The 13,135-nt window shown below is 40.7% G+C and overlaps 1 pseudogene; it reads left to right on the forward strand.

Moving 5' to 3' along the window:
- The first annotated feature begins 1,969 nt into the window (after positions 1 to 1,969).
- On the forward strand, positions 1,970 to 13,103 carry LOC106605698 (mitochondrial import receptor subunit TOM40 homolog; annotated as a pseudogene).
- Positions 13,104 to 13,135: the final 32 nt, after the last annotated feature.

Raw genomic sequence — 13,135 nt, forward strand, 5'->3', positions numbered from 1 at the left:
GTTACATTGTATCAGTGGTCAGCTAACATTGTGGGAAGTATGCATAACCTATTTGTTGTGAAACTAGCTATATGAATGCATTAAATTCGCTAGGTCAGATGTGTTAATGATAAATCGGGAAACCGTTTAAGATACCATAATATACAGTACCAGTCAGGTTTGGATACCTACTCACCTTTTCTACATTGTAGAATAATAGTGAAGACAACTAAGAAGTAACACAGAATCATGTAACCAGAAAAGTGTTAAACAAAGCTAAATATATTTTAGATTCTTCAAAGTAGCCACCCTTTGCCTTGACTGCTTTGTACACTCTTGGCATTCTCTGAACCAGCTTAATGAGGTAGTCTTGAAGGAGTTCCCACATGCTGATCACTTGTTGGCTGCTTTTCCTTCACTCTGCGGTCAATCTCATCCCAAATCATTTAATTTGGTTGAGGTTGGATGATTTTGGAGGCCAGGTCATCTGATGCAGCACTCATCACTTTCTTTCTTGGTCAAATAGCCTTTACACAGCCTGGGTGTTTTTGGTCATTTTCCTGTTTGAAAATAAATGATAGTCCCACTAAGCGCAAACCAGATGTGATGGCGTATCGCTGCAGAATGCTGTGGTAGCCATGCTGGTTAACTGCCTTGAATTTTAAATAAATCAGTGTCACCCGCAAAGCACCATCATACCACACCATGCTTCACGGTGGGAACCACACATGCGGCGATCAACTGTTCACCTACTCTGTGTCTTAAAGACAGTGGTTGGAACAAAAATCTCAAATTTGGACTCGTCAGACCAAAGGATGGATTTCCACTGGTCTAATGTCCATTGCTTGTGTTTCTTGGCCCAAGCAAGTCTCCTGTTATTGGTGTCCTTTAGTGGTTTCTTTGCAACAATTTGTCCATGAAGGCCTGATTTGCACAGTCCCCTCTAAACAGTTAATGTCTGTTACTTTAATTTATTTGGGCTGCAATCTGAGGTGCAGTTAATTTCTGAGGCTGGTAACTAATGAACTTATCCTCTGCAGCAGATGTAACTCTGGGTCTTCCTTTCCTGTGACGATCCTCAAGAGACAGTTTCATCATAGTGCTTGATGGTTTTTGTGACTGCACTTGAAGAAATTATGGACTGTTGTTTCTCTTTGCTTTTTGAGCTGCTCTGCCATTATATGGACTTGATCTTTTACCAAATAGGGCTATTCTGTATACCACCTCTACCTTGTCACAACACAACTGATTGGCTCAAATGCATTAACGAAAGAAATTCCACAAATAAACTTTCAAAAAGGCAAGCCTGTTAATTGAAATGCATTCCAGGTGTCTACCTCAAGAAGCTGGTTGAGAGATGGTTGAGAGAATGCCAAGCGTGTATTAAAGCTGTCAAGGCAAATGGTGGCTACCTTGAAAAATCTCAAATATAAAATATATTTTGACTTAACACTGTTACTACATGATTCCATATGTATTTCATATTTTTGATGTCTTCACTATTCTACTATGTAGAAAATAATAAAAATAAAGAAAAACCCTGGAATGAGGTGTGTCCAAACTTTTGATTGGTACTGTACATTCTACATGTAGAAAGAATCACAAGAAGACGAGCACTGTGCATATAAAGATTACCCTTGGAATGTCTTGCCTCGTGGGATTGAATGACGAAACCGATTGGTAGACGCAAAATACGCCTATTCAGGTGTTAGTCAGAAGTAGGCAACTCGTAAATGTTGTACTTGCTAAATGGCTGTAGTTATACACTTGTTGCATTCAACCCATACCTCTGGTTCAACGACTTAGTGTTTAACTAGATAGCAGCTCAGTCATTTCTGAGTTCTGACTAGGTGATCAACCCAGCACATCACGCAATATTTAGGGGATTCCTAGTAGTTTGATGTGCTGGCCAATGGTAGTTGATTTTGTAGGTACACTACCCAATCCATGGGGTTATAGGGGACGATGGGCGGGCCTAAATGCGCACCGGAAGGTTGTGGAACTTTGCCGGTGTGTAGCTAGAATTACCGCCGAACACGCACGAAAAGTCAACGTGATTAGCTCACTATCACATTTGAAGGATAGTTGCATGAAACGGACGACTGTAAAATCGTATGTCTTTATTATAGAAAGCTGATGGTGTTACAGTTTTGTCTGAGGCATGTACAGTGCTGCAATTGTTATCGCTAGCAACATTAGCAAGCGAACGTTAGCTCAGTCAGTGACTGTCAGTCAAGTCGACCAGATCTCAGAGCATTTCCTATTTGTCTGTACATAAAACCAATACACTCCATTAAGTATGATACAGTGTCTTACGTTTGGTATGGTTGCATAAGACAGATGGTTACTTAAGGCCAAAACGAAAGGTGATTGTGGTTGGTTTGGGTGGGCATATGCTATCCAGCTAACGTTACGTTACCCTTTGGCCTTGACCTAGCTGTGCTAGTCTTTGTCCCAGTTAATGCATAGAGTTGGATAACTAGCTACTAACTATTTACATAACATCAAGTATCTCATCCCATCTCTCTCTTTGTCTCTCTCTCTCATTCTGCTTCAGCATGGGCAGTGTGTTGGCTGCCAGCTCCCCCGCCTCCCCCCCTGCCCCAGGCAGTGGCGTTGTCCAGGGGGCACCTGGGTTGGTGTCAGTCCCCCCAGGGTTCTCCATGCCCTCCATCCCTCCCCCCTCTGTCCCCGGACAGCCAGCAGGTGAGACGGGGAGCCCCCTCCCCAACCCTGGTACCCACGAGGAGTGTCATCGCAAGTGCAAAGGTAAGGATCATACAGTCATGTCATGCAGTACGTCATCAGAGTTGTACAGGTGCATCCTTCCTGTTCGAATAGGCTGGGCAATGACATGGCAGATTTGATGCTCTATCATTTATTTGAGAGGTGTGTTTTTCCTCAGAATTAAAAAAGTGTTGGCCCCATATTTTAGATTGTGTTCAAATAAAACATTGTTTGCATTGAACAGTTTCTGTTCTGACCATAGACTTGGACTACTCTAGTGCACAAAAGCCAGTTTTAGCAAGGGCAGCACCATTGAGGGCTTAAACCATTTTGAAATCAACTCGGTTGGACTTGCTATTGGTAAAGGAAGGATCACATAATTCCTTCCAGGTCATCAGGAGGGATCAGCCAATGAATTATGCGTGTGAGCAAACATTCATTAACTGCAGGTGGCAGTAAATCACCAACATTTATTTTATACCTGTTCAAATAACTCACTCCATGTGGCAAATTGCACCCTTTCAGTTTGTTTACCAACTCAGTTAGTAGAAGATGAAAATTCACTACTTCCAAATGGAGTTGGCCTCAATGGCGACGACCTTGCTCTCAGACGCCATAATGGGACCGATATAAAGTTGTGTCCTCTAACTACAGTGGGGCGGGGAAAGTATTTGATCCCCTGCTGATTTTGTACGTTTGCCCACTTACAAAGAAATGATCAGTCTATAATTTTAATAGTAGGTTTATTTGAACAGTGAGACCAAATAACAACAAAAAAATCCAGAAAAACACATGTCAAAAATGTTATAAAATGATTTGCATTTTAATGAGGGAAATAAGTATTTGACCCCTCTGCAAAACAAGGCAAAACCCTTGTTGGCAATCACAGAGGTCAGACGTTTCTTGTATTTGGCCACCAGGTTTGCACACATCTCAGGAGGGATTTTGTCCCACTCCTCTTTGCAGATCTTCTCCAAGTCGTTAAGGTTTCGAGGCTGACGTTTGGCAACTTGAACCTTCAGCTCCCTCCACAGATTTTCTATGGGATTAAGGTCTGGAGACTGGCTAGGCCACTCCAGGACCTTAATGTGCTTCTTCTTGAGCCACTCCTTTGTTGCCTTGGCTGTGTGTTTTGGGTCATTGTCATGCTGGAATACCCATCCACGACCCATTTTCAATGCCCTGGCTGAGGGAAGGAGGTTCTCACCCAAGATTTGACGGTACATGGCCCCGTCCATCGTCCCTTTGATGCAGTGAAGTTGTCCTGTCCCCTTAGCAGAAAAATGTTTCCACCTCCATGTTTGACAGTGGAGATGGTGTTCTTGGGGTCATAGGCAGCATTCCTCCTCCTCCAAACACGGCGAGTTTAGTTGATGTCAAAGAGCTCCATTTTGGTCTCATCTGACCACAACACTTTCACCAGTTGTCCTCTGAGTCATTCAGATGTTCATTGGCAGACTTCAGACGGGCCTGTGTATGTATTCTTGAGCAGGGGGACCTTGCGGGCGCTGCAGGATTTCAGTCCTTCACGGCGTAGTGTGTTACCAATTGTTTTCTTGGTGACTATGGTCCCAGCTGCCTTGAGATCATTGACAAGATCCTCCCGTGTAGTTCTGGGCTGATTCCTCACCTTTCTCATGATCATTGCATCTCCACGAGGTGAGATCTTGCATGGAGCCCCAGGCCGAGGGATATTGACAGTTCTTTTGTGTTTCTTACATTTGCGAATAATCGCACCAAATGTTGTCACCTTCTCACCAAGCTGCTTGGCGATGGTCTTGTAGCCCATTCCAGCCTTGTGTAGGTCTACAATCTTGTCCCTGACATCCTTGGAGAGCTCTTTGGTCTTGGCCATGGTCGAGAGTTTGGATTGATTGATTGCTTCTGTGGACAGGTGTCTTTTTTACAGGTAACAAGCTACGGTTAGGAGGAGGCCGGGAAAAGATGGCGGCGAGTGCAGACGAGATTTCAGCTTGCTCCGAGTAACCTTAACTTTTATCCCTCTCAAAATTACTTAAATGTAACAGAACTTGGCTTATAGTAAACACAATAGAGAACAACGCTTAGTTGACCGATAATTTGATCTGGAACTTTGAGAAATGGAAGGAAAAAATGTGCGAAAGAGCAAAGGGAGGAGAAGGCCGTTGCTAGCCGAGCAATCAGGAGAAAAACCGCCACCTGACTCCTCGGGAGAAGAAATGGAGGATTCTGGACATTCGGTTGATTCTGAAAATGTAGTCAATAGTCCTGCACCCAAAAAGACACAGAAAGAATTGTCTTTGCCTCTTGTACAACAGGCCCGAAATCAAGAAAAGGGTGGATACTACAGGGGAATCGGAGCCTTTTTCGCCAACGGAGAAAGAATTACGACTGGGGTGATTTGTTCTGTCTGTAGGTTTACAAGGTAGCTCCTTCCCCACTTCAAACTGAACGCTCTAGTTTTGAAACATGGTGTTACTGTTTTACAAGTTAAGACTTCTGTTAATACATTTATGAAGCAACTTTTTATAGAGAGGGTAAAGTTGAGATTGCATAGGATTTTTCTTTCTATTCTATAGATATGGACTTTAAGTTTATGTCAATCAATGCCAGGGGAATACGAAACCTGTTAAAGAGAGAAGCTTTTTTTAGTTTTGTAAGGACTGCAACGCAGATCTTGTATTCGTTCAAGAAACACATTCATGCAAAGAATACTATAATTATTGGAAAAATCAGTGGGGCAGTGACATTTTTTTGGCCCACGGGACTAATCGTTCAGCTGGGGTTGCAATTTTAGCACACAATTTCAAAGGGAAATTTTTGTTTACTCAAATGGACTCCAATGGACATTGGCTAGTAGTGGTCATCAACCACATGGACAGATTATTTGTGTTGTGTAATGTATATGGATACTGTTCTAGTCCTCCAAATAACTTACTTCTAGAGGAAATTGAAGAAATTCTTAAGTCTTCTGAGAAAATATCCATCCAGTCAGATTATAGTTGGTGGAGATTTTAATATGGTTTATTCTAATGAGACTGATAGATTGCCTAACATTGGTGTGAACAAGTTGGTGAATTTCTGCCAAAGCCTGGACTTAATTGACATATGGAGAGTAAAAAACCTTGGAGAGATACAATACACATGGAGTAATAGAGATTGTTCCTTACAATCAATAATTGATTTGTGGGTGATAACCTCTAGTCTTGAGCCCAACACTGTAGAGGTAAAAATACTGCCTGCAGTCCTGACTGATCATAAAGTCATATGGTTGACTGCAAGAATGTGCAGTAATGATGGTTAGAATTACTCTGGTGGTTAGTGGAAATTAAATAAATCATTGTTATTGCATGATGATTTAAAAAATGTGATTAAGAATCAAATTTCTGTTTACTGGAGTTTAGCTACATCTAATGCAGAATATGGGAAATATTGGGAACTGCTGAAATTTAAAATCTGCTCAGCCTGTATTACTTATGGAAAACGGCTTGCTTTAAGGGAGAGATGTGAGGTAGCTGAACTCTCTAAAACAATTGCCGATATCACAGAGATTGAGCATCTTGATCTTAATGAGAAAGCTAAATTGAATGATTTACAGAATCAACTAGATACATTGTATGAGGAAAAGGCTAGAGGAGCTTTCATAAGATCTAGAAAACAATGGCTTGAAAAAGGGGAAAAGAACAGTAGATACTTTTTTAATTTGGAAAAGAGGAGAGGGGAACTCAACACACTTCGGAAACTTAAGATTAATGGGGATACCACTGAGGATAGAGAGTTGTTATAAGACTTTACCACTAAGTTTTATGAGAATCTTTACTCCTTAGATAACAATTTGAGTGACTCCTAAGGATCTCCTTGATTCTATAGAGAATGTTAATTCGGTTAGTGAAGAACTCAATCAGTCTTGTTGCCAAGATTTATCCATTATGGACATCCAGTACGGGGTTGCTCAGTTAAAAAAGAACAAATCTCCAGGTTGTGATGGATTAACCTCTGAATTTTACAAAACATTCTTTGAAGAAATAGCCCCTTTTTTACTTGAAACCTTTAAGGAGGCTATAAAGAAGGGAGAACTACCTGCCTCTCTGAAGCAAGGGGTTATTACCCTTATACCTAAACCACACAAGGATGTCCTAAGTATTGATAATTGGCGTCCAATCACACTCCTAAATAACGACTACAAAATTATAGCCTTAATCTTTGCAAAAAGGTTAAAGTCTTGCTTAATTGATCTGATTGATGAATGTCAATCAGGGTTTATGAAAGGGCGCCATATATCTAATAATCTGAGGCTGGTGTTAGACTTGGTTGAGGATTGTGATCTATTAGATGACTTCCCTGTTATCCTATTTTTGGATTTTCAGAAAGCATTTGATACAGTAAGTCACAATTTTATCTTTGATTGTCTTAAGCGTTTGAAATTTGGTCGTTTTTTGTTGTTGATGCTATTAAAACTCTGTATAATGGTGGCAATAGCTGTATCAAACTCTGTCATGAAACATCCTCGAGATTTAACATTTACAAAGGAATATGACAAGGTTGTCCAATTTCACCTTTTTTTTATTTTTGTTAGTATCTCAAATGTTATGCTCATTAGTTCATAAAAGTCAATTTGAAGGCGTTACATTCCAGGCCAGAGAGATCAAGATATCCCAACTGGCGGATGACACCTCACTTTTTTTGAAAAATGTGTCTCAAGCTAGATTAGCATTGGATATCGTGAAGCAGTTCTCCAAAATCTCAGGTTTGGCATTAAATCTTTCCAAATGTGAGATGTTTGTTTTGAAAGGAGCTGTCAATCCAGCAGATTGTAACATCTCTGAAAAAGATACTGTAACCTACCTTGGTGTAAAGATCACCAAAAATCTTAAGGCTATGAATGATCTTAATTTGAACCCTGTAACTGAATCTGTCACACAAAAAATTATCCTCATGGTTAAGGAGGGATTTAAGTCTTCAAGGAAGGGTGCTTTTATCCAAAACTGAGGGGCTATCTCGTGCCTCCTATCGTTTTTCATCTATTGATATTCCCAAATCCACTTGCTGTACCTTAGATAGGCATTTGTACAACTTCATAAGGAAAAACAAGCCACATAAGATAAAAAGAGATGTTATCACCAACAGGGTTTGTGATGGCGGTCTAAATGTCTTAGATTTCACTCTCTTCAATCAGATATCAAAGGTCAAATGGATTAAAAGATACATAAAAAAAATCCTCATCGTTTCTGGAATATTATACCTCATTTTGTTTTTCAGAAGCTCGGAGGGCTTAAATTTTTTACTACAATGTCCATATATTGTGGGTAAACTTCCTGTGAAACTGGCAGATTTTCACAAGCAGGCTTTCATGTGCTGGGCTTTGTTGTATAAACAACTTTTCACCTCATAAATGTTTTATATGGAACAATGGGTCGATATTATATAGAAACAAGATGTTATTTAACCATAAATGGTTCTCGAAAAACATTGTCCTTGTCAGCCAATTAGTTAATATTAGTGGGAATCTATTTACACGGAGAGAATTTATGGAAAGATACAACTTTGAGGTTTCAAGCAAGGAATATGACACTGTTATTAAAGCTATAACTAGTGGGATAAAACCTTTACTTCAGAATAATGCATATTTTGGAATATCTCCGATTGTAAGCGATATTCAGGTGAATGGCATTGGTCTACTAGATACGAAATTCAACCATCGTTTATTAAGGGATATTTTCTACAGGAAGTCTATTCCCTCTGCGATATTCTGTTGGGCTTCATCGTTTGATGTAAACTGGCGCCGTGCTTGGCTCACTCCACACAAATTTATGGTGACCAATAAAGTAAAGGAGATCTCCTTTAAGATAATTCATAGATTCTATCCGTGTAATAGCTTGATTTCTAAATATATACTTGATGTTACCAGTGAATGCAGTTTTTGTGAACTAGAAACTGAATCTATTGAACACTTATTCTGTAATTGTTTATATAGTGAAGTGTTCTGGACTGCTGTAAAAATACATCTTGGCCTCAAATTGCATACAACCACTGAAATGTCTAAGTTTGACATATTTTACTACACTGATTACACAATTGAACGTGAGTATGTCATAAATCTCTTTTATTAGGAAAATATTTCATACACAAATCCAAATCCTAACCCATTTCTTTGTTTTCCAAATCAGATAAAAAAATTATTTAGTCTTTAAAACGTATACAAAACAAAATGTCAATTTATTTGATATAATGTGGAATATTTTTTTTTTTCTTTTTCTCATTTCTTTCGAATCCCTCTGGCTGTTATGTTTGTTTTGCATATTACTGTTAAAATTAAAAATAATAAAACATTTTTTTTTAAAAGCTGCGGTTAGGAGCACTCCCTTTAAGAGTGCGCTCCTAATCTCAGCTCGTTACCTGTATAAAAGACACCTGGGAGCCAGAAATCTTTCTGATTGAGAGGGGGTCAAATACTTATTTCCCTCATTAAAATGCAAATCAATTTATAAAATTTGACATGTGTTTTTCTGGATATTTTTGTTATTCTGTCTCTCACTGTTCAAATAAACCTTCCATTAAAATTATAGACTGATCCTTTCTTTGTCAGTGGGCAAACGTACAAAATCAGCAGGAGATCAAATACTTTTTTCCCCCCACTGTATCTCTGTGGTTATAACGCCGTTTCAGAGGTGGTCCCCATCCAGATGGAAGGAGTGCGACTGGTGGTCAACAAGGGCCTGAGTAATCACTTCCAGGTCAGTTGTGGAGCTAGAGGAATATATATTCTAGATGCAGCCAGTAAATTAAAGCCAGCGTTAGTATGCATTCTGTTGCAGCTATTATAAAATGAAAAGGAACTATCTAACCCTCAAGGCGGTGATTGTCCAATTTCATATGGATCAGAATACTATATTGTTTGCAACTTTATTGGATATCTGCTGTATCTGTTCTACAGGTCAGTCACACAGTCACTCTCAGCACCTTGGCTGAATCTGGCTACCGGTTTGGTGCCACCTACGTGGGCACTCAACAGACAGGACCTGCTGAGGTAAACTGTCACTTGTCTGGTCTGGAAATCGTCTCTCAGCCACTTTACCATAATATTATTATACTCTAATAATTTTGTTTCATGTGTTGACCCCTCCCCCCCCCAAGTCCTTCCCAGTCATGGTGGGAGACATGGACAGCACCGGTAGTCTGAACGCCCAGGTTATCCACCAGCTCACCAGCGCTGTGCGCTCCAAAATAGCCATCCAGGTACATCATTGTGAAGAACGGGGAACGCCACACCAGGATCAGGAAGTTTATGTACACTACCGTTCAAAAATTTGGGGTCACTTAGAAATGTCCTTGTTTTTGAAAGGAAAGCAAAAGTTTTGTCCCTTAAAATAACATCAAATTGATCAGAAATACGTTGTAAATGACTATTGTAGCTGGAAGCGGCTGATATTTTTTAAACTTTTTTTTAATGGAATATCTACGTATGCGTACAGAGGCCCATTATCAGCAACCATCACTCCTGTGTTCCAATGGCACGTTGTGTTAGCTAATCCAAGTTTATCATTTTAAAAGGCTAATTGATCATTAGAAAACCCTTTTGCAGTTATGTTAGCACAGCTGAAAACTGTCCTAATTAAAGAAGCAATACAACTGGCCTTCTTTAGACTAGTTGAATATCTGGAGCATCAGCATTTGTGGGTTCGATTACAGGCTAGAAATGAAGAAGTTTCTTCTAAAACTCGTCAGTCTATTCTTGTTCTGAGAAATGAAGGCTATTCCATGCGAGAAATTGCCAAGAAACTGAAGATCTCGTACAATGCTGTGTACTACTCCCTTCAAAGAACAGTGCAAACTGTCTAACCAGAATAGAAAAAGTGGGAGGTCCCAGTGCACAACTGAGCAAGAGGACAAGTACATTAGTGTCTAGTTTGAGAAACAGATGCCTCACAAGTCCTCAACTGGCAGCTTAATTAAATAGTACCCGCAAAACTAGTCTCAAACTAGACACTCTAATGTACTTGTCCTCTTGCTCAGTTATGCACCGGGGCCTCCCACTCTTTCTATTCTGGTTAGAGCCAGTTTGTGTTGTTCTGTGAAGGGAGTAGTACACAGCGTTGTACGAGATCTTCAGTTTCTTGGCCATTTCTCGCATGGAATAGCCTTCATTTCTCAGAACAAGAGTAGATGGACGAGTTTCAGATTAAAGTGCCTTATTTCTAGACATTTTGAGCCTGTAATCGAAGCCACAAATGCTGATGCTCCAGATACTCAACTAGTCTAAAGGCCAGTTTATTGCTTCTTTAATCAGGACAAGTTTTCAGCTGTGCTAACATAATTGGAAAGGGTTTTCTAATGATCAATTATCCTTTTAAAATGATAAACTTGGATTAGCTAACACAACGTGCCATTGGAACACAGGAGTGATGGTTGCTGATAATTGGCCTCTGTACGCCTACGTAGATATTCCATTAAATATCAGCCATTTCCAGCTACACTAGTCATTTACACTGTATTTCTGATCAATTTGATGTTATTTTCATGGACAACAAAATGTTTTTCTTTCAAAAACAAGGACATTTAAGTGACCCCAAACTTTTGAATGGTAGTGTTACTGTTTATTAATCTGTGCATTTCCAATAATATGTTTGTTATTTCAAGACTCAGCAGCACAAGTTTGTGAACTAGCAGTGTGACCTGGAGTACCGCGGTGACGACTTCACCTCTGCTGTTACCCTGGGCAACCCAGACGTCCTCCTCGGCTCTGGTAGGATTGTTTTCTCATCAAAGACTTCACTGGTGGTCCATGATGCTGCAAAACGACTCATCACTTACAGCAATAATGTTCTTGTTACCCAGCCTTTTGACCACACGTTATGATGGCCTCTGTAAACGGAGTGAACAGGCTGGTTATTATTCAGACATGAGTCCTTTATTCTTGTGCACTACTGTAACATCTATGATGACCGTGATGAAGATGTTGCTGTCCTCAGGTATTATCGTGGCTCACTACCTCCAGTCCATCAGTCCAGCCCTGGCGTTGGGAGGAGAGCTGGTCTACCACCGGAGGCCTGGGGAGGAGGGAGCAGTCACCTCCCTAATGGGCAGATACACAGGTGAGACCCACTCTGACCCACACCACCTCACCTTCTGTTAGAGCCAGGAGTTTTTTTACTGGTCAGGTCACTGATTAATATTCTTCTTGTTTTTCCTCCAGGCAATAATTATGTTGCCACATTGACTCTAGGAGGTGCTGGTGCTCATGCAACATACTACCACAGAGCCAATGACCAGGTACCCAAACTAAGCTATCCTATCACCTTGCCCCCAGTCTAGACCACAAAACTCCCCAAGCTTTAGTGTGGATCACTGTGCAAAATAGTTGGGAATCCACTGGTAGCCTACCATCTCTAGACCACGACTATAGGCCCAGTACCATCCCTCTCCTATGAGTTGAGTGCTTAGTGGAAAGTTTGACCATGCTAATGGACCACTCCTTTTCTGACATGGAGTTGTTAGCCCACTGAAATACTTGAGGCTATGTAGCACCACAGTGCTAAGTCTGTTTGCGAGACCATCTTGTTGTCCTTCTACCAACTCAGCTGCAGCTGGGGGTGGAGTTTGAGGGCAGCATGCGGACACAGGAGACCGCAGTATCGTTTGGGTACCAGCTGGACCTCCCTAAAGCCAACCTGCTCTTTAAAGGTAAGCCACTGTCTTTCCCTCTACAGCACAGCTATTCAGTCAGACCTCTTGGGTGAATTGATCCATTTCATGTCATTGATTGGCCAGAGTTCATCCACCTGCTGTCCCAGGTCTGAATTATTTCCTGATCAGTCCCTCCCCTCCATCCCTGTCTCCAGGTTCGGTAGACAGTAACTGGGTGGTGGGGGCGGTCCTGGAGAAGAAGCTGCTGCCCCTACCTCTCTCCTTGGCCCTGGGAGCCTTCCTTAACCAAAAGAAGAACAAGTTCCAGTGTGGCTTCAACGTCGGCTAGACCACCACAGACCTCCAGCTGCCTCCGACACACTGGGCCATGCTTGGACCAGCACTTGTCATGTATGTATCTACTGGATGCAGAGACTCTCCTATGCTGTGAGTTGTGGGGCAGAGAGTTACTCTATACCAAGGAGCCAGGCCTACATATTGTAGCACAAGTCTATTTCCTTCCAATGAAAACCTCATACATTTGTCAATTTTCAAACAATACATTCTTTAGGAAAGGAAAAAAAAGCTATATTTTACTATTAACAAATATATAATTACCAAACTTCAGAAGGATTTTGAATACATTTTTGGTCCTAGAGTCATGAAATGTTGAGTACACAGTGCAGTTACTGCTTTTAATACATGTAACAAACATTGGCAGAAATGGTGTTGAGGTTTACACCAGACCGTGATGAAATGTATTTAGAATCATAAATAAACAACTTTTGTATTTTTGGCTTTTGATGACGTTAAAGACCATTAAGGT

Source organism: Salmo salar, chromosome ssa05, assembly GCF_905237065.1.
Source record: "Salmo salar chromosome ssa05, Ssal_v3.1, whole genome shotgun sequence".
Classification (NCBI taxonomy): domain Eukaryota; kingdom Metazoa; phylum Chordata; class Actinopteri; order Salmoniformes; family Salmonidae; genus Salmo; species Salmo salar.